Raw genomic sequence first — 21,878 nt, 5'->3', positions numbered from 1 at the left:
GGAGATTCAAATTGCCTTAGGATGACAAAGAGTTCCTTAGCCTGGAACTGGCTTTATTTATTCTGTCGTTGTACGTTTCTCTTTTATTCCGTATGATTTCAGCTTTGTATTTGCTGGACATTTCACTCAGGTTGAGTTTATTATCTTTGGAAGGGATGTTTCTCCATAAAACTTCTCGTTTTCTTTTTTCTGCGTGCATAGCTTTTAACTGATGGGTAAACCAAGGGTAGGCCTTTGGTTTGCTTTTTCGGATTTTAAGTGGTGCTAGAGTGTCTAGAGCTAGGGTCATAGTGGGGTTGTACAGTTCAAATTTTGTGAGTATTTATTGTGTATGTATTGCTAATCAATCGTGTATTTACTGTATGTTAATGTTGTGAAAGAGATATGTGCATTTTTTACTGTTTCATTGTTCATAAAAAAAGGTTTGTTGAAGTTCTGAATTTTAAACAAATAAAAGATGAATACAATTAATGATGGTACATTCTGGAGATGTTTCGGCAGGAAAAAAACACTTCTACTGCCTTCTTCTGGACTGGATTGGGTGCCTCTAAAAGTGGGAAAGGTAGGCACTTGATTATTCAAGGTGCGTTTATTCATCATGTGAATATATGCTCTGTAGCAAGCTTGATCAAAAAGCAAGGGAAATATGAAAAGAAAGGCCCCGTAGTGGGCTGGTGTCCACTGACACCGATGGAACCGGCCTTCTGTGTGATGGTGGAGTGACAGTTTGAAGTTTGAAGTTTAGTTTATTTGTAAAGCGCAAACCAGGCCCAGGGGCAACCGGGCGCATACTCTTGAAGACAGGTTAAAATAAACATGTCATACATAATAAAATTACACGAATATACATAAAGAACATAAGACTACCATTACAAATTATGATACAGGTACATTATAGAGTGTATATATAAATAACCTATTTTCACGTGAAGGCAACACAGGGTGAAGGGCTTCATAAGTCGTGAGAGAACAGCCAAGATTTGGCATTGTTCTTGAAAGTTTGGAACAATGGTTCAGTTCTGATGGAAGTGGGCAGCGTGTTCCAAAGTTTGGAGGCTAGAACAGGGAAGCTCACACCACCCGCTTTTTGGAGTTTGAATCTAGGCAGGGTTAGGCTGTGAGTTTGGGCTGCTCTAGTAGGTCGAGCGGAGGTGTGAAGTGTAAGGCGAGAGGAAAGGTAGGGTGGAGCATTGTTGTTCAGGCATTTGTGAGTCAAGGCCAGGGTTTTCAGTGCAATTCTTTGTTTCACCGGGAGCCATTGTAGGTCAGATCTGACGGAGGAGATATGGGATCGTCTCGGGATGTTTAAGGCTGCCCTTATGGCATTATTTTGAACAGTTTGCAATTTATTGAGGCTGGACTGACTAGTCCCCATATATGGGAGCACTGCAGTAGTCAATTTTGGCCATAATGAGTGTTCTGGCGAGGGTGATGCAATTAGGAGAGTTTAGAAAGGGTCTGCAGGCAGTGATAGGTTTGCAGGTATAGGCTGATGCCGACCTTACTGCGTTTGTTTGTTTGTTCAGAGAGAGCGTGGAGTCCAGATAGATGCCTAAAGTTTTAGTGTCTTTAGAGACCATGATATCATTGCCGTCAATGATGAAGGACTTGTAGGTTTGGTCTAGTTTGTTAATACGATGGCTTGTTTCTAGTAGAAGGAGCTCGGTCTTTTCGTCATTAAGGCAAAGCTTGTGATGTGCCATCCAGGCCTGAATGACCAGGTAGACATCATTTAAGGCTTTAGTGTCGGCTGAGTAATCACCAGTGATGGGAATGAGTATCTGGGTGTCGTCTGCATAGTTGGTGTAGGAGACACCCAGATAGTCGAGCACATCGAAGAGGGGCTTGGTGAATACGTTGTACAGCGTAGGGGACACACAAGAGCCCTGAGGGACGCCACAGTGAATAGGGGAGGGGTCTGCTGATGCTGTGGGTGAAAATACCCTCATGGATCTGTTGCTCAGGAATGAATGGATCCAGGCATTGGCAGAATCAGAGAAATGGGCCGCCGATTTGAGATGTTGGCAGAGTATTTGGTGGTTGGCCAAATCGAATGCCGCGGAGAGGTCAAGGAGAAGGAGTAGCGCTAACTTCCCATTGTCCTTTAGTGTCTCCATCTGAGTTTTCAGGTCAATCAGGGCAGATTCAGTGCCGTGTTTGGGACGGAAGCCTAATTGTCTTAACCCCAGAAGATTGTTGGATTCGAGGTAGTCTTGAATCTGCAAGTAAGCTGCACGATCCAAGTGGGACAGTGGGACACAGTCGGAAAGCTTAAGCCTTGTTTGCTCGTCCATTAGCCTTGGCTGGGGTGCCTTGTGCCTTTTCCCTACCATATAGAGGGCAGAAGTAAAAATACCCCCCTCCAGTCTTTACAGTACCCTGTCCACATCTACACCAGGGTGCAGTGTGCACATTGCAGGTAGACAGGTGTGCATTCTATATAGATATGTAGCCTGTCCACGTCTATCCCAGGGTGCATTGTACACATTGCAGGTAGACAGGTGTGCATTCTATATGGATATGTAGCCTGTCCACGTCTATCCCAGGGTGCAGTGTACACACTGCAGTTAGATCGGTGTGTGTGCTATATGAATATGTAGCCTCGGTCCACGTCTACTCCAGGGTGCAATGCACACATTACAGATAGACAGGTGTGTATTCTATATGGATATGTATCCTGTCCACATCTATCCCACGGTGCATTGTACATATTGCAGGTAGACGGGTGTGCATTCTATATGGATATGTAGCCTGTTCACGTCTACCCCAGGGCACCGTGTACACATTGCAGGTAGACCGGTGTGCATTCTATATGGATATGTAGCCTGTCCACGTCTACCTCAGGGTGCAGTGTACACATTGCAGGTAGATGGGTGTGCATTCTATATGGATATGTAGCTTGTCCACATCTACCCCAGGGTGCAGTGTACACATTGCAGGTAGATGGGTGTGCATTCTATGTGGATAGGTATCCTGTCCACGTCTACCCCAGGGTGCAGTGTACACATTGCAGGTAGACAGGTGTGCATTCTATATGGATATGTGTCCTGCCCACGTCTACCCAAGGGTGCATTGTACATATTGCAAGTAGACAGGTGTGCATTCTATATGGATATGTAGCCTGTTCACGTCTACCCCAGGGCACCGTGTACACATTGCAGGTAGACCGGTGTGCATTCTATATGGATATGTAGCTTTTCCACGTCTACCCCAGGGTGCAGTGTACACATTGCAGGTAGACGGGTGTGCATTCTATGTGGATAGGTATCCTGTCCACGTCTACCCCAGGGTGCAGTGTACACATTGCAGGTCGAGAGGTGTGCATTCTATGTGGATAGGTATCCTGTCCACGTCTACCTCAGGGTGCAGTGTACACATTGCAGGTCGAGAGGTGTGCTTTTAAAAGTTCAACTAATAAATGTAATTGCCCGATTGTTTTGCGATAGAAACACATTGTTTATAGGCGCAATATAAATACACAATAAATATATAAAATCTTCTGCTGCCGATACGTGAATGTTGCTGTGATTGTATCTCTTTTAGTCCATTTTGTGTGTCTCTCCATAACTGTACAGTGCTTTTCTTTTCAGAGTGTTATATTTAGTAGTACAATTAGTGATGGCTAAGGGATTCTCAGCGCTAATCACTGACAGGATTGCATTCACAACATCTCTCCATGTGGCAACTATGGGAACAGTAGGGTCTTCAAAGATCTCCCAAACACTAATTGGCCTCCAGTCTTTTTAAACAAATGGATCTTCTGATGCATGATCAGGGCTGAGGAGCCGCTGTAGCTTTTCCTGCACTCTGAGCACTCTTAGGGATTCTCACCAGTGTGGGTCCTCTGGTGGATTCTCAGAGCTGAGGAACGACTGAACCTTTTGTTGCACTCTGTGCACTTGTAGGGTTTTTTCCCCAGTATGCACCCTCTGATGGCGAACCAGAGCTGAGGAATTACTGAAGCTTTTCTTGCACTCTGTGCACTCGTAGGGCTTCTCTCCAGTATGGATCATGAGGAGATGGTTTCTCAGGTTTGAGGATGTACTGAAGCTTTTATTGCACTCTGTGCACTTGTAGGGCTTCACCCCAGTATGGATACTTTGATGGTGGCTCAGCGCTGTGGAATTACTGAAGCTTTTCGTGCACTCTGTGCAGTCATAGGACTTCCCCTCAGTGTGGGTCCTTTGATGGCTGCTCAGGTTTGTGGAATGACGGAAGCGTTTCTTGCACTCTGTGCACTCATAGGGCTTCTCACCAGTATGGATCCTTTGATGGCTGCTCAACGCTGTAGTACGACGGAAGCTTTTATTGCACTCTGTGCACTTGTAGGGCTTCTCCCCAGTATGGGTCCTCTGATGGCTTCTCAGATCCGAGGACTGACGGAAGCTTCTCTTGCATTCTGTGCACTCGTAGGGCCTCTCTCCAGTATGGATCATGAGATGGTTTCTCAGGTTTGAGGAAGTACTGAAGCTTTTCTTGCACTCTGTGCACTTGTAGGGCTTCACCCCAGTATGTGTCATCTGGTGCATTCTCAGATTTGAGGAACAACTGAAGCTGTTCTTGCACTCGGTGCACTTGAAGGGCTTCTCACCGGTGTGGATCATCAGATGGCTTCTCAAGTTTGAGGATTTACAGAAGCGTTTCTTGCACTCTGTGCATTTGTAGGGTTTCTCCTCAGTATGGATCCACTGATGGCTTATCAGCTCTAAGGGGTCACTGAAGCTTTTCTTGCACTCTGTGCATTTGGAGGGTTTATCCTCAGTATGGATCCTCTGATGGCTTCTTAGAGCTGAGGAATCACTGAACCTTTTCGTGCACTCTGTGCACTCGTAGGGCTTTTCTCCGGTATGGACTCTATGATGGATTATCAGGCGTGAGGACCGACTGAACCTTTTGTTGCACTCTGTGCACTTGTAGGGCTTTTCCCCAGTATGCACCCTTTGATGGCGAACCAGAGCTGAGGAATTACTGAAGCTTTTTTTGCATTCTGTGCACTCGTAGGGCTTCTCTCCAGTGTGAATCATGAGATGGTTTCTCAGGTTTGAGGATATACTGAAGCTTTTCTTGCACTCTGTGCACTTGTAGGGCTTCACCCCAGTATGGATACTTTGATGGTGGCTCAGCGCTGTGGAATTACTGAAGCTTTTTGTGCACTCTGTGCAGTCATAGGATTTCCCCCCAGTGTGGGTCCTTTGATGGCTGCTCAGGTTTGTGGAATGACGGAAGCGTTTCTTGCACTCTGTGCATTCATAGGGCTTCTCACCAGTATGAATCCTTTGATGGCTGCTCAGCGCTGTGGTACGACGGAAGCTTTTATTGCACTCTGTGCACTTGTAGGGCTTCTCCCCAGTGTGGGTCCTCTGGTGGATTCTCAGATCCGAGGAAAGACGGAAGCTTCTCTTGCATTCTGTGCACTCGTAGGGCCTCTCTCCAGTGTGGATCATGAGATGGTTTCTCAGGCTTGAGGACCGACTGAACCTTTTGTTGCACTCTGTGCACTTGTAGGGCTTCTCTCCAGTATGGATTCTCTGATGGCGTATCAGAGCTGTGTATTTACCGAAGCTTTTCTTGCACTCTGTGCACGTGTAGTGTTTCTCAGCCATGTCTGATTAATTAATATTTTATTCGGCGCTTAATACCAGAGACCAGTCTCTAAACGCAGGCTTCAAAGCTTGGCCAGAGGCTTTCCTCTTATGTGTTTGAATAGACTGGACACGTGAGTGAAGAACATTCCAGAAGCTCTGCAGGAAAATGCCTTCCACTAGGTATGGCTCCTCATAGATGTGCTGGGCATTGGGCTCTCCCGAGAGGATGGCACTTTCATTAAAGGTTCTGTAGAATGGTACTGCCCATCTTCTGTCGCGTGTCTCTCATTCCGCTGCATATCTCATCATCTCATGTTCACTTCCAGACCTGCGGTTTCGGTGATGGCTCGACTCTCTGTTAAAAGAAACAAAGATTTCATGTCATTGTAAACTCAAGAGAACAGTTCACTGATTTCTTACCAGTACTCTTCACTTCTCCTAATCAATATCACATGACTTTACATACAAGGTGACCACCTTCCTCTAGGAGTCTATTCTCAAAAAATGATTGGATTTTTTTCCATTGTATTCCCCTGCCCCGATCACCCAGCCCCTGTTACCCGGCATTTAAGACTCTCTAACGCCCAGGAAAGTCCCTGTATGAAGGCAAGTATGGGGCAATCTGTTCTTCCAGGTAGGAGAGGTGGGTGTAAATACTGTGAAGAGGAAGATTGGGTCTAGAAGTAGTGAAGTAGTGAAGATTATGGCAAGTAATCAGATCATTACCACCACAGCCATCATCTTCACCCCTGTTCTTGACAATGAAGTGTTAAAGCCAAATGGTTGCACCCTCAGACATTCCAGGACAAGAGGCAGACACTTCGTATCTCACAGAAAATCACTGGGTTTTGCCGCAACTAAAAGCCACTTTGAATGGGACCTGGATGTGAGAAAGCGGGTGGAATCCTGACATTTCCTGCTCTGCCTTATTCTGCAGTAGTGACCAGGTGACGGCAGTTGGGCACAGAGCAGAGAGAAGACCCCCGCCGCTCAGTGTAAGCATCGTGGAAGGGGCAGTGATACCAATGCTTTCACACCACACCCGACGCTGCGGAGAGACAGGGACTGTGGTCACCCTCAATACCCACTCTCCACCTCTGGGCTAGCTCAGGCTCTAGCCATGCCCTAGTAGGCTGCCTACCCCAGGTTAAGAAGGGTATCTGCTCTTCTCTGCCATGATCTGCTCTGACCTTGTGGTACTGTGCTTACATTGAGAGGGGAAATGGTGGTTTCCTTTAGCCTCCTTCATTGAAATGACTGGCATGAAGACATTAGTGGACGTGGAGCCCCCTGTGTTGCGTCTCTGTGTGGAACATTTACCAAGAGCTGATGTGGTGAGGACTGTCACTAGATAACTGGCAATTAGTATCAATCTGCTATAACCCAGAGCACATCTTAGGCAAGTGTTCTTCTTTTCAGAGGCCTGGGGAGTGGGCGCTTCTAGGCACACTGACGTTAGGCGGACATGAACCCATGAATGGCGCAGCATGGCGTACCTGTTCATTCATCTCCAGATAGTAAGATGCATTGCCCCTCTCATGTTGCTTTTGTTTTATTGGCAGACAGAGTGCATTGGTCTTCCTACGCCTTGCGGCCCCTACTCATTGAGGAGCGCACCATTGGATGCTTAATTTGCACCTCATCCCATTTTCCTGCCCGGCGGGTAAAAGGGATGGTAAATCCGATGCAGGTGTTACCCCTAACCACCAAAACCCAGAAGTCGGGTCCACTATGAAATAATTGTATTTAGAATTTGTTGATATTTATGAAGCACTTTCCCAAAGCACTAAACATAATACGGAACACAGAAATGATGCAAAAGATGAACTAGTAAGATGCTAAGAGATACATTCAGAAGAAGAAGAGATACATTCAGTAATGAGTCTTTAGAAATACGTGAGAGGCAATGGGATTTTAGCAAGGTCCGGAGGAGATGAAGGGAAGGAGAGGAATGAATGGATAGTGGAAGAGAGGTCCAGTACTTGAGGGCGAGATGTGCCCAAGAGCGAAAGCAAGAAGGGGCTCACGGTGGCTGAGCCCAGATAGGAGGTACAAACATTAGGAATGGGGAGCAAGTGAAGGAGAATAAAGAGTGACTAACGAGGAAAGACAATATGGAGCAAAGCCATGAGTACATTTATATACAAAAGAAAGAAAGTGAAAGAGAAGATGGGAGTCAAAATGCAGGAGAGCGATTGATAGATGAGAGGAGGCGCTAGAGGAGCCTGAGTATAAGGAGAACAGAAGACGAATAGCAGAGTTACAAACTGAGCAAAGGGGAGTACGTTGAGAGACAAGAAGTCCAATCAGAGGGCGAAGCAATAATCTAGACGGGAAAAGATAAGCAATGGAATCAGAGATTTAGTAGCTTGGAATGAAAGGAAAGGTAGCGCAGAGGGAAGTGGAGACAGAGGATAACACAAGATCAAGTGAAGATGAGGAGGTATGTGAAGGGAGAGGGAATCTGACTAAAGCGATTGGAAGAGAGAAAGGGGAAGAGAGGTGAGGAAGAGTGACTAGAGGGGTGATAAAGAGTAAAGTCGCTCAGAAGGAGAAAGAGGACGAGATGGGGAGAAGTAAAAGGGGGAGAGAATTGTAATCATTGTAAAGGATAAGAAGTGGGCCAGGTGGTCTGTAGAGGGCATGAAAGGAAAGCAGGATTAGTTCAGAGAAAGAGCAGAAGTTGTATTCGAAACGAATGACACGGAGGAGGAGATGAAAGAGTCCAGGAGCAGTGATAAAGGATTCCACAGAGGCGAGGGCTAGGGGAGAGTTTAGAAAGAGCAGAACAGATGGAGGCAGGAGGAGATGGTTAGAGGGAGTGATCCAGGTCTCAGTGAGAAGGAGGAAATGAAGGTTGAAGCAGAAAGAGATCAAGAGTACAGTGAGATTACATAAGAACGTGCATTCCAGAGAGCAATAGAGACAATGAAAGAGAGGAAGCAATGGCAGCATGAACAAGATTAGACGGTCAACTGCCAGGGAGGACCCTTGGATGCCGTTCGAAGGACTGGAATGAACATTCCATGGGAGTTAGGGGGCCTTATACTCCAAATGAAAGAGAGATTAGATTAAAATGAAGACTTTGGAGCGTTTAGCCTCCTATCGGAAGAGCAGATGCTTCATCTGTATAGCCCGGCTCTAGGAGGCAGGATGTGGTGGTCACAGGCCTAGTGTAGATCTGTGAACTGCGTCCCCATTCGCCACAAACACACTGGGCTATTTTCAGTGAATTAGTTTGCTGCTCTGTCCTTTATAGAATATGGAAATAACTTGCCAAAGTAGACCTGTATATGACTATATGGAGAAATATTTTATGAGCGTACAGCAGTTGGTTATAGTGTAGCCTTTATTCATGTCTTAATGTTTGTATTTCATTCCCACTGTGTACAATCTTATCCATGTCTCATGTGGCACACGCTCGGCATGCAGCAAATCGCAATGCGTCCACAGACAGATGACCTGCAAACAATCCTTCTCTTGCCATGCACCCATCTTCTGGAACTCGATCCCGGTGTCGGCTCGGAATTCCCCCATATTCGCCAATTTCACAAATCTCTCAAACCATGGATTTCACAACACAACAGCACCTGAACAAGGACTAATTCCAAGGTACGCGCATACCCTCATACAGACCTCAACTCACACTACTGTTAAAAGATGCCAGCCCAATGCTTTCTACCCACACTGTATAGCGCTCCACTGCTATCCAGCTATGTCCGTGCTTTAAACAATAAAATAAAAATGTATTCCTTTAGTCGTTCTTGTCTCTTAATTCCTCTTCCCTTTCCTATAGTTCCTCCACATTATGGGAAATGCAGGTTTAAACTGGAAGCATGAGATACTTTGGGATGTCTTCATTTGTGTTTGTCTTAGCTTTGTCTAATGAGAAATGTAATAAGCTTATTTCCCTTCTACATCTGTAATGATAAGCTGTATGTCTCCTCTAAATCTGTGATAAACTGTGTTTCCCCTTTAAATATGTAATAAGCTATATTTCCCCTCAATATATGTAATAAGCTGTATATCTCCTCTATATCTGTAATGGGCTGTATCTCCCCTCTATATCTATGATAAGCTGTATTTGCCCTCTATATCTGTAACGATAAGCTGTATATCTCCTCTAATATCTGTAATAGGCTGTATTTCCCCTCTATATCTGTGATAAGCTGTATTTCCCCTTTTATCTGCAATAAACTGTAGATCTCCTCTATATCCTTAATAAGCTGTATTTCCCCTCTATATCTGTAACGATAAGCTGTATATCTCCTCTAATATCTGTAATAGGCTGTATTTCCCCTCTATATCTGTGATAAGCTGTATTTCCCCTTTTATCTGCAATAAACTGTAGATCTCCTCTATATCCTTAATAAGCTGTATTTCCCCTCTATATCTGTAACGATAAGCTGTATATCTCCTCTATATCTGTGATAGGCTGTATTTCCCCTCTATATCTGTCATAAGCTGTATTTCCCCTCTTTATCTGCAACAAGCTGTAGATCTCCTCTATATCTGTAATAAGCTGTATTTCCCCTCTATATCTGTAATGATAAGCTGTATATCTCCTTCTCCTCTATATATCTAATGTTGAGCTGTATATCTCCTCTATATCTGTGATAAACTGTATATCTCCTCTTTATCTGTAATAGGCTGTATTTCCCCTCTATATCTGTAACGATAAGCTGTATTTCCCCTCTATATCTATAATGATGTAACATGTAGGAAAGAACCGGAGCAGTTTAAAAGTTTAACAGATAAATGTCATCTTTGATATAAATCCTTCTGAGTCTTCAAACGTACAACAATGAATATGACCAATATAAAACAAGCCATGTCCTTTTTTGCTGTTATGTGTAAACTGCAGCCAAGATGCCCTAATGATGCCAGATGCAAAACACATTTCAACATGTTTAGAGTGTGGCAGAACATTCTGCAGCAGACCCGAGGGTAGATGCTAAAACAAGGACTTTCACCATAATGCCAGGGAAAGTCACTAACAGACAAAAAACACATAACCTACCAAAGGTAAAGCCTTATGGCTTCAGGTCCGGTAATAAAAGAAGAAATGGTTCCGAGATGGCGACAACCAGGCACTCGTTTACAACCGAGGATTCCGAGTTAGGCTCCTCCCCCTTAAACCGAAATCCCACGGGAAAATCACCCGCTTCTTCCATGCAGAAACAGCGGAAAGCGTGCCAGGGTGTGGGGCAGAGCGGGTCTCGGGTGAGATCAACCGAAATGTGTGCATTAGCAACTCACTAAATGATATTGCTATTAACTCTCTGCTTGAGATGTGTTAGGCTTTAAAAAATTGCACTCAAATAAGTTCTAAACCCACAGAGGCCAATGAGTCTTTACCCACAATTCCAAGCACAGGGAACTAATGAACCAATGACCAATGGCCAGTCCACAAAGACTTCCACCAGCCCCAACCTGTTCCATAAATCTAATCAGGAGGACATAGCATCTGAGCCCAATGCCCCTCCAGTCTAGAGGACAGAACATCTGAGCCCAATGCCCCTCCAGTCTAGAGGACATAACAGCTGAGCACAATGCCCCTCCAGTCTAGAGGACAGAACAGCTGTGCCCAATCTAGAGGACAGAACATCTGAGCCCAATGCCCCTCCAGTCTAGAGGACATAACAGCTGAGCCCAATGCCCCTCCAGTCTAGAGGACAGAACAGCTGTGCCCAATCTAGAGGACAGAACAGCTGAGGCCAATGCCCCTCCAGTCTACAGTACAGAACAGCTGAACCCAATGCCCCTCCAGTCTAGAGGACATAACAGCTGAGCCCAATGCCCCTCCCAGCTAGAGGACAGAACATCTGAGCCCAATGCCCCTCCAGTCTAGAGGACATAACAGCTGAGCCCAATGCCCCTCCAGTCTAGAGGACATAACAGCTGAGCCCAATGCCCCTCCAGTCTAGAGGACTTAACAGCTGAGCCCAATGCCCCTCCAGTCTAGAGGACATAACAGCTGAGCCCAATGCCCCTCCAGTCTAGAGGACAGAACAGCTGAGCCCAATGGCCCTCCAGTCTAGAGGACATAAGAGCTGAGCCCAATGCCCCTCCAGTCTAGAGGACGGAACAGCTGAGCCCAATACCCCTCCAGTCTAGAGGACAGAACAGCTGAGCCCAATGCCCCTCCAGTCTACAGTACAGAACAGCTGAACCCAATGCCCCTCCAGTCTAGAGGACATAACAGCTGAGCCCAATGCCCCTCCCAGCTAGAGGACAGAACATCTGAGCCCAATGCCCCTCCAGTCTAGAGGACTTAACAGCTGAGCCCAATGCCCCTCCAGTCTAGAGGACATAACAGCTGAGCCCAATGCCCCTCCAGTCTAGAGGACAGAACAGCTGAGCCCAATGGCCCTCCAGTCTAGAGGACATAACAGCTGAGCCCAATGCCCCTCCAGTCTAGAGGACATAACAGCTGAGCCCAATCTAGAGGACAGAACAGCTGAGCCCAATGCCCCTGCAGACTAGAGGACATAACAGCTGAGCCCAATGCCCCTCCAGTCTAGAGGACATAACAGCTGAACCCAATGCCCCTCCAGTCTAGAGGACAGAACAGCTGAGCCCAATCTAGAGGACAGAACAGCTGAGCCCAATGCCCCTCCAGTCTAGAGGACAGAACAGCTGAGCCCAATGCCCCTCCAGTCCAGAGGACATAACAGCTGAGCCCAATGGCCCTCCAGTCTAGAGGACAGAACATCTGAGCCCAATGCCCCTCCAGTCTAGAGGACAGAACAGCTGAGCCCAATGCCCCTCCAGTCTAGAGGACAGAACAGCTGATCCCAATGCCCCTTCAGTCTACAGGACAGAACAGCTGAGCCCAATGCCCCACCAGTCTAGAGGACAGAACAGCTGATCCCAATGCCCCTCCAGTCTAGAGGACAGAACAGCTGAGCCCAATGCCCCTCCAGTCTAGAGGACATAACAGCTGAGCCCAATGCCCCTCCAGTCTAGAGGACATAACAGCTGAGCCCAATGCCCCTCTAGTCTAGAGGACAGAACATCTGAGCCCAATGCCCCTCCAGTCTAGAGGACATAACAGCTGAGCCCAATGCCCCTCCAGTCTAGAGGACAGAACAGCTGAGCCCAATCTAGAGGACAGAACAGCTGAGGCCAATGCCCCTCCAGTCTAGAGGACATAACAGCTGAGCCCAATGCCCCTCCAGTCTAGAGGACAGAACAGCTGAGCCCAATGCCCCTCCAGTCTAGAGGACGGAACAGCTGAGCCCAATACCCCTCCAGTCTAGAGGACAGAACAGCTGAGCCCAATGCCCCTCCAGTCTAGAGGACAGAACAGCTGAGCCCAATGCCCCTCCAGTCTAGAGGACAGAACAGCTGGGCCCAATCTAGAGGACAGAACAGCTGAACCCAATGCCCCTCCAGTCTAGAGGACATAACAGCTGAGCCCAATGCCCCTCCAAGCTAGAGGACAGAACATCTGAGCCCAATGCCCCTCCAGTCTAGAGGACATAACATCTGAGCCCAATGCCCCTCCAGTCTAGAGGACATAACAGCTGAGCCCAACGCCCCTCCAGTCTAGAGGACATAACAGCTGAGCCCAATGCCCCTCCAGTCTAGAGGACAGAACAGCTGAGCCCAATCTAGAGGACAGAACAGCTGAACCCAATGCCCATCCAGTCTAGAGGACATAACAGCTGAGCCCAATGCCCCTCCAAGCTAGAGGACAGAACAGCTGAGCCCAATGCCCCTCCAGTCTAGAGGACAGAACAGCTGAGCCCAATGCCCCTCCAGTCTAGAGGACAGAACAGCTGAGCCCAATGCCCCTCCAGTCTGGAGGACATAACAGCTGAGCCCAATGCCCCTCCAGTCTAGAGGACATAACAGCTGAGCCCAATCTAGAGGACAGAACAGCTGAGCCCAATGCCCCTCCAGTCTAGAGGACATAACAGCTGAGCCCAATGCCCCTCCAGTCTAGAGGACATAACAGCTGAGCCCAATCTAGAGGACAGAACAGCTGAGCCCAATGCCCCTCCAGTCTAGAGGACAGAACAGCTGAGCCCAATGCCCCTCCAGTCTAGAGGACAGAACAGCTGAGCCCAATGCCCCTCCAATCTAGAGGACAGAACAGCTGAGCCCAATGCCCCTCCAGTCGAGAGGACAGAACAGCTGATCCCAATGCCCCTTCAGTCTACAGGACAGAACAGCTGAGCCCAATGCCCCACCAGTCTAGAGGACAGAACAGCTGAGACCAATGCCCCTCCAAGCTAGAGGACAGAACAGCTGAGCCCAATCTAGAGGACAGAACAGCTGAGCCCAATGCCCCTCCAGTCTAGAGGACAGAACAGCTGAGCCCAATGCCCCTCCAGTCTAGAGGACATAACAGCTGAGCCCAATGCCCCTCTAGTCTAGAGGACAGAACATCTGAGCCCAATGCCCCTCCAGTCTAGAGGACAGAACAGCTGAGCCCAGTGCCCCTCCAGTCTAGAGGACAGAACAGCTGATCCCAATGCCCCTTCAGTCTACAGGACAGAACAGCTGAGCCCAATGCCCCACAAGTCTAGAGGACAGAACAGCTGGGCCCAATGCCCCTCAAAGCTAGAGGACAGAACAGCTGAGCCCAATGCCCCTCCAGTCTAGAGGACAGAACATCTGATCCCAATGCCCCTCCAGTCTAGAGGACAGAACAGCTGAGCCCAATGCCCCTCCAGTCTAGAGGACATAACAGCTGAGCCCAATGCCCCTCCAGTCTAGAGGACATAACAGCTGAGCCCAATGCCCCTCTAGTCTAGAGGACAGAACATCTGAGCCCAATGCCCCTCCAGTCTAGAGGACAGAACAGCTGAGCCCAATCTAGAGGACAGAACAGCTGAGCCCAATGCCCCTCCAGTCTAGAGGACAGAACAGCTGAGCCCAATGCCCCTCCAGTCTAGAGGACAGAACAGCTGAGCCCAATGCCCCTCCAGTCTAGAGGACGGAACAGCTGAGCCCAATGCCCCTCCAGTCTAGAGGACAGAACAGCTGAGCCCAATACCCCTCCAGTCTAGAGGACAGAACAGCTGAGCCCAATGCCCCTCCAGTCTAGAGGACAGAACAGCTGAGCCCAATGCCCCTCCAGTCTAGAGGACAGAACAGCTGAGCCCAATCTAGAGGACAGAACAGCTGAACCCAATGCCCCTCCAGTCTAGAGGACATAACAGCTGAGCCCAATGCCCCTCCAAGCTAGAGGACAGAACATCTGAGCCCAATGCCCCTCCAGTCTAGAGGACATACCAGCTGAGCTCAATGCCCCTCCAGTCTAGAGGACATAACAGCTGAGCCCAACGCCCCTCCAGTCTAGAGGACATAACAGCTGAGCCCAATGCCCCTCCAGTCTAGAGGACAGAACAGCTGAGCCCAATCTAGAGGACAGAACAGCTGAACCCAATGCCCATCCAGTCTAGAGGACATAACAGCTGAGCCCAATGCCCCTCCAAGCTAGAGGACAGAACAGCTGAGCCCAATGCCCCTCCAGTCTGGAGGACATAACAGCTGAGCCCAATGCCCCTCCAATCTAGAGGACAGAACAGCTGAGCCCAATGCCCCTCCAGTCTAGAGGACATAACAGCTGAGCCCAATGCCCCTCCAGTCTAGAGGACATAACAGCTGAGCCCAATCTAGAGGACAGAACAGCTGAGCCCAATGCCCCTCCAGTCTAGAGGACAGAACAGCTGAGCCCAATGCCCCTCCAGTCTAGAGGACAGAACAGCTGAGCCCAATGCCCCTCCAATCTAGAGGACAGAACAGCTGAGCCCAATGCCCCTCCAGTCGAGAGGACAGAACAGCTGAGCCCAATGCTCCTCCAGTCTAGAGCCAGGGCTAGCTCAAGCCGAGGGGTCCTTCACTTTACTCAGAATGAGCGGGTTCAAATCCTAAAGTCATGTGACACCCACTGAATGGAATCTAGTGGGCACACAGGAGGCAGGGAAACTTTACTGCTCGCCAACATTACCCAACACGTAAGCAAAGGTGGCAGGCTAAACATCTACAGGTGAAGGTGATGCAAAACAAGCAATCACAACCAGCAAGGCCCGAAAAAACAGCAAACCCCCCTCAAGCCCCCCCCCCCCCCCAACTCGACGATTAGGTCTGCTCCATGTGTAAACGCAATAAACGTAAGGAAAGAGAGGCGCACAACTTGGGAACTTTAACCAGTTGGCTGGTGAAAGATAATGAAGGGGGGCCAGCAACAGTATTAGAGGACCTCAGTAACCAGCAGCGCTTCTGCGAAATAACACAGGATCCTGAGGTTACGACACCTCGAGACAAGGGCGAAAACATAAGCGGTTTAAATCCAGTACCTTAAGAGCCAGAGGAGAGGCTTCCGATAACGAGAGTCCCCTGGAGGAACTCGATTCTAAAGTATTCACTATTGGGGTACTAACACCCAATAGTAAAAAAAAAGGTATTAATCGCTCAAAATGGCTGAATTTACCTCACAAAATTCCATCATTAAGAACATTGAATTCAAGTCATTTTTTTTTTTTTTTACTTTGCAGAAACACAGTGAAGAATTTGGGAACATTTCTCGTATTCCTAGTTTCCTAAAACTGTATCCTCAATACGTTTACATCCGGCATCACTAAGGTTTCTGGGCTACATCCAAGACAAGACAATCCCTCTCTATGTTGCCCTCAGTGCAAAGGACAACAGAGCGTAAAATATCAAGAAGTATCAAAACCAAGTATGAGCACCCACTCTCCCCTCCCCCACCGCAAGTATGATGATGTGCGAGGGTGGCAATGCCTCAAGAGTGTATTGCCAGTAGCGGGTTCACTGCCCACTGAAATTGTAAGATTGTTTGTTGGAACAGCTGGGGGTTTACTCACCATCTTTCCAAAGGTGGGTCTCTTGAAATATTGTGGAGTTATGACACATTTGCACTGCAAGAGACATGGTTGTTGCACTCCATTAACTTTGATGGTTTCCATGTGCACCACAGTAAAGCCACAAAAGGAGTGACGGGTCACCCATCGGGAGGTCTTATGAGTGGTTTCCATGTGTACCAGAGTAAAGCCACGAAAGGAGTGACCGGTCACCCATCGGGAGGTCTTATGAGTGGTTTCCATGTGTACCAGAGTAAAGCCACGAAAGGAGTGACCGGTCATCCATCGGGAGGTCTTATGAGTGGTTTCCATGTGTACCAGAGTAAAGCCACGAAAGGAGTGACCGGTCACCCATCGGGAGGTCTTATGAGTGGTTTCCATGTGTACCAGAGTAAAGCCACGAAAGGAGTGACGGGTCACCCATCGGGAGGTCTTATGAGTGGTTTCCATGTGTACCAGAGTAAAGCCACGAAAGGAGTGACGGGTCACCCATCGGGAGGTCTTATGAGTGGTTTCCATGTGTACCAGAGTAAAGCCACAAAAGGAGTGACGGGTCACCCATCGGGAGGTCTTATGAGTGGTTTCCATGTGTACCAGAGTAAAGCCACGAAAGGAGTGACCGGTCACCCATCGGGAGGTCTTATGAGTGGTTTCCATGTGTACCAGAGTAAAGCCACGAAAGGAGTGACCGGTCACCCATCGGGAGGTCTTATGAGTGGTTTCCATGTGTACCAGAGTAAAGCCACGAAAGGAGTGACGGGTCACCCATCGGGAGGTCTTATGAGTGGTTTCCATGTGTACCAGAGTAAAGCCACGAAAGGAGTGACGGGTCACCCATCGGGAGGTTTTATGAGTGGTTTCCATGTGTACTAGAGTAAAGCCACGAAAGGAGTGACGTTCACCCATCGGGAGGTTTTATGAGTGGTTTCCATGTGTACTAGAGTAAAGCCACGAAAGGAGTGACGGGTCACCCATCGGGAGATCTTATGAGTGGTTTCCATGTGTACCAGAGTAAAGCCACGAAAGGAGTGACGGGTCACCCATCGGGAGGTCTTATGAGTGGTTTCCATGTGTACCAGAGTAAAGCCACAAAAGGAGTGACGGGTCACCCATCGGGAGGTTTTATGAGTGGTTTCCATGTGTACCAGAGTAAAGCCACGAAAGGAGTGACGTTCACCCATCGGGAGGTTTTATGAGTGGTTTCCATGTGTACTAGAGTAAAGCCACAAAAGGAGTGATGGGTCACCCATCGGGAGGTTTTATGAGTGGTTTCCATGTGTACCAGAGTAAAGCCACGAAAGGAGTGACGGGTCACCCATCGGGAGGTCTTATGAGTGGTTTCCATGTGCACCACAGTAAAGCCACAAAAGGAGTGACGGTCACCCATCGGGAGGTCTTATGAGTGGTTTCCATGTGTACCAAAGTAAAGCCACAAAAGGTGTGACGGGTCACCCATTGAGGGGGGGGGGGTCTTATGAGTGGTTTCCATGTGTACCAGAGGAAAGCCACGAAAGGAGTGACGGGTCACCTATTGGGAGGTCTTAAAATCACAAAAGGAGTGACAGGTCACCCATCGGGAAGTCTTAAAGCCACGAAAGGAGTGACGGGTCACCCATCGGGAGGTCTGAGTGGTTTCCATGTGTACCAGAGTAAAGTCACAAAAGGTGTGACGGCTCACCCATTGAGGGGGGGGGTCTTATGAGTGGTTTCCATGTGTACCAGAGAAAAGCAACGAAAGAAGTGACGGGTCACCTATTGGGAGGTCTTAAAGTCATGAAAGGAGTGATGGGTCACCCATTCCGAGGTCTTAAAGCCACGAAAGGAGTGACAGGTCACCCATCGGGAAGTCTGAAAGCCACGAAAAGAGTGACGGGTCACCCATCTGTAGGTTTTATGAGTGGTTTCCGTGTGTACCAGAGAAAAGCAATGAATGAAGTGACGGGTCACCCATTAGGAGGTCTTAAAGCCATGAAAGGAGTGATGGGTCACCCATCGGGAGATCTTATGGTTTCCATGTGTACCAGAGTAAAGCCATGAAAGGAGTGATGGGTCACCCATCGGAAGGTCTTATGAGTGGTTTCCATGTGTACCAGAGTAAAGCCACGAAAGGAGTGACGGGTCACCCATCGGGAGATCTTATGGTTTCCATGTGTACCAGAGTAAAGCCATGAAAGGAGTGATGGGTCACCCATCGGGTGGTCTTATGAGTGGTTTCCATGTGTACCAGAGTAAAGCCACGAAAGGAGTGATGGGTCACCCATCGGGAGGTCTTATGAGTGGTTGCCATGTGTACCAGAGTAAAGCCACGAAAGGAGTGACGGGCCACCCATCGGGAGGTCTTATGAGTGGTTTCCATGTGTACCAGAGTAAAGCCACGAAAGGAGTGACGAGTCACCCATCGGGAGGTCTTATGAGTGGTTTCCATGTGTACCAGAGTAAAGCCACGAAAGGAGTGACGGGTCACCCATCGGGAGGTCTTATGAGTGGTTTCCATGTGTACCAAAGTAAAGCCACGAAAGGGTGAGGGGATAACAATTAACTGAATTCTACTCTCATACTACCCAAGCAATTAACGGGCAAAGTATTGGCCATTGAGGTTGTCACAAAAGCTGGGGTTACAGGTATTCGAATGTTCATTATCATTATCAATATCAGGATCGTCCTGGCAAACTGGTATCAGACGAGGTCTTTGAATACATTGATTTAATTCTTACTCATTGGGTAACTTCGCTTGTAAACGATGCAGTGGTAGTGTGTGGAGATTTAAACACAAAATGTCCTGATAGAGCCCTGTGCGTATTATACAGAAACATTGCAGAGAGAAGTGAAATGGCACCTAAGACCTCTAACTCTCGGGGGAAGCAATGGTTACTGTTCCTAAGGGAGTGGGACTTAGTCTTACTCAATGGCTGCACCTTGAGTAATTGTGCAGGGAAATATACTTGCTCCAGTGGGTCCAGTAGTGCCACCTTAGACTAATATGCTGGTAACACAGTACCTTAGTCTAGAGCCACTAAATGTAGAAATCTCATTCCCAACCAGTCGGGAAACAGTCTCTTGCTGGTCCAAGACTAATATAGAAAAGGCCTGCTCGACTATTCTTAGGCAGGGCCAAGATGACTGGATCAAGATTAGAGCAAGCTCCGCAAACGTGATCGAAGACTGGCTTGGGCAGATCACGCACAGAATGGGCCCCCCCGATTTGGTCATCAATAAGCGAAGCAGGAGAACATTCGAAACTCCAAGCGCAAGATGCACAGTGAAATTAGGGGCATTAAAAGTTGGTAGACAAAGAGGTTAACGGGTAAGTATGAGGAACCTGGGGGCCTCATCACTTCGAATCCCTCTGAATGTCCCTCCCTGGTGGCCAGGGAAAGGCATTCGCTCTTGGATCCCGACCCCAATGGTGGATATGCGAGGGAGAATCATCTGGGTGGCGGGAACTTGGGGGAGTGGCTGTCTCTGAGTGAGACATGGATTCCCCCTGTCCCTTATCAAGATGAACCCTACCTCCCCCCTGCCTTCGTAGGCTATTGTCAGTCTTTGCCTCTTTCTTACACACAAATGCCCCACAGCTATCTCACTTTAAGACTTGGATGAGGAGAAGGCAACTGGGAGTTGTGCACACTTCCATTGATGTACACCACTCTTGTACTGAGACAAGAGGGCTACAGAGGAGCACCATTATAATAGCCAGGCATGTCCCACTAATAAGCAAAAGAACTGACGGCAAAAAAGTCAATAGGGTCCGCAGCGCTTGCACCAATGTGACTCCAGGTGAAAGAAAAGGCTGCAGGGTCCAGGAGAGTGTGGCTAGATTTCCTATATACTCCACAATTAGTAACCTACAAAGTGTGAACGGACGATTGTTTTATTTATTTCTCCCTCCTTGTTTTGTCTTTCTTTATTATCCGGATCCTTTGGTCCTTTCTATTTCATTGTTTGTATAACGCTGTTCTGTTCTGATAATGTTGTCAAATCTCTTGTGGACCCAATAATTATACATGGTTTGTTTTGCATTTATTTTATATTCTGTTCAACCGCCGATATGATGTACCCTGATTGTTTTCTGGTGCATTCTTTCAAAATATGTACGGATTATGAACCCATCTAATGCTAATGTACGTTGAAACAGCCTCAGAAGAAGAGCACGGTTTGCTCGAAACACGTGTCAGGCTGAACCATCTCGGAACAACATGTATGCAATCTGGCATACTATTATTGAAACCCTGGCGCAGTGTTACTGGAATTGTTATTTCCATGTCCCACTAATAGGCTTAACTACGGTCAGGCAATTGATGTGAAGGACTTACACTTGCAACCTGTTAACAGGTGCAAGGAAGCGGAGCAGGCTGGAGGAAAGCCGGGGTAAGCAGGAGTGCGAGGGAGACGCTGGGTCCAAGATTGGCCGTGAGAGGGTGAAGACTCCTGCCACTCCTCTTCCCCGTTGCCCAAAGCGGGAGCTGTGGGGCGTTGAAGCCAACAAGGTACTGCCAGCCACTGGGAGAACCAGAAAGGCTCTTGGCAGTTTTGGCTGTGTAAGAGCGGGGCTGTGAACTAACTGAAATAGCGAGTGCTGCCCGATGGGGATCCCATGGAAAGGCGGAGCAAAGAGGAGTGAACCGAGAAGCCCGGATGAGCGGGCACTTACCGGTGAGTGCAGCGAGGGTGCTCCGGGGCTGGGAGGCCGACATATCTGAATGCTGAACGAACAGAGTCTTTTTGCACATGCTACAGAAGGTCAGATGAGATGACAGTGAATAGCGAACAAGCTACCAAGTATAATACATACTTTTGAAGAGTGCAACAATCCTTATTGAATACCAAACTGAGAGATATGATTAACATGTTTACAAAGTAGAGGAAGTACTTTTGAAAGGTGAAAAGAGCAATTTTGAATAACAAATTAATTACAGGATACATTGAGTATGTTTTGAATACGGCAACAAAGCAAAGCAAGTGGTGAAGCGGTGTGAGCATTTAGGAAGTTAAAGCAAAGGGATGAGATAGAGGAAACCTCATGACGTGAAATGTATGAGATTCAAGTTGTGGCAAAGCCATAAAGACTGCCAAGAAGAATGTGAATTAAGGGGGGGGGGGGGGGGGTGGCTACACAGCCATGGACTGAGACGTGATCTCGAGGTGCTCCTGCCGGTCCGATAACGATTCTGAATGAAATGCGTGCTCTAGGCCAGCTGTGAAGAAGTGTCTCTGATGCCACTGCTGCATGAATGCTGGCAGAATGCGGAGGTGAATACTCTGACACGGAAACATCAAAGGCAAACACATTCTGGGGCATAGAAGTTGTCGAGATTCACTGGACATCAAATACAAGATGGCACCCAGTTAGAACAAAGAAGAGGACGCAACGTTGTGGCAGTGACGGTCCGGAGCAGTGCGCCACCTCTTGTGGAATACAGAGCAAAAGGGCCGGGACTTAGTGATATTACACTGG

General features: G+C 48.0%; 1 pseudogene; it reads right to left on the bottom strand.

Annotated features, from left to right (window-relative positions):
• Positions 1–3,432: 3,432 nt before the first annotated feature.
• LOC138552295 (zinc finger protein 160-like) overlaps positions 3,433–21,878 on the bottom strand; it is a 64,186-nt pseudogene continuing 45,740 nt past the window's right edge.

Source organism: Ambystoma mexicanum, chromosome 1q, assembly GCF_040938575.1.
Source record: "Ambystoma mexicanum isolate Mex_15411 chromosome 1q, UKY_AmexF1_1, whole genome shotgun sequence".
Classification (NCBI taxonomy): domain Eukaryota; kingdom Metazoa; phylum Chordata; class Amphibia; order Caudata; family Ambystomatidae; genus Ambystoma; species Ambystoma mexicanum.
Note: the sequence above shows the minus strand (reverse complement) of the source record. Positions and strands in the feature narration are given on the sequence as shown.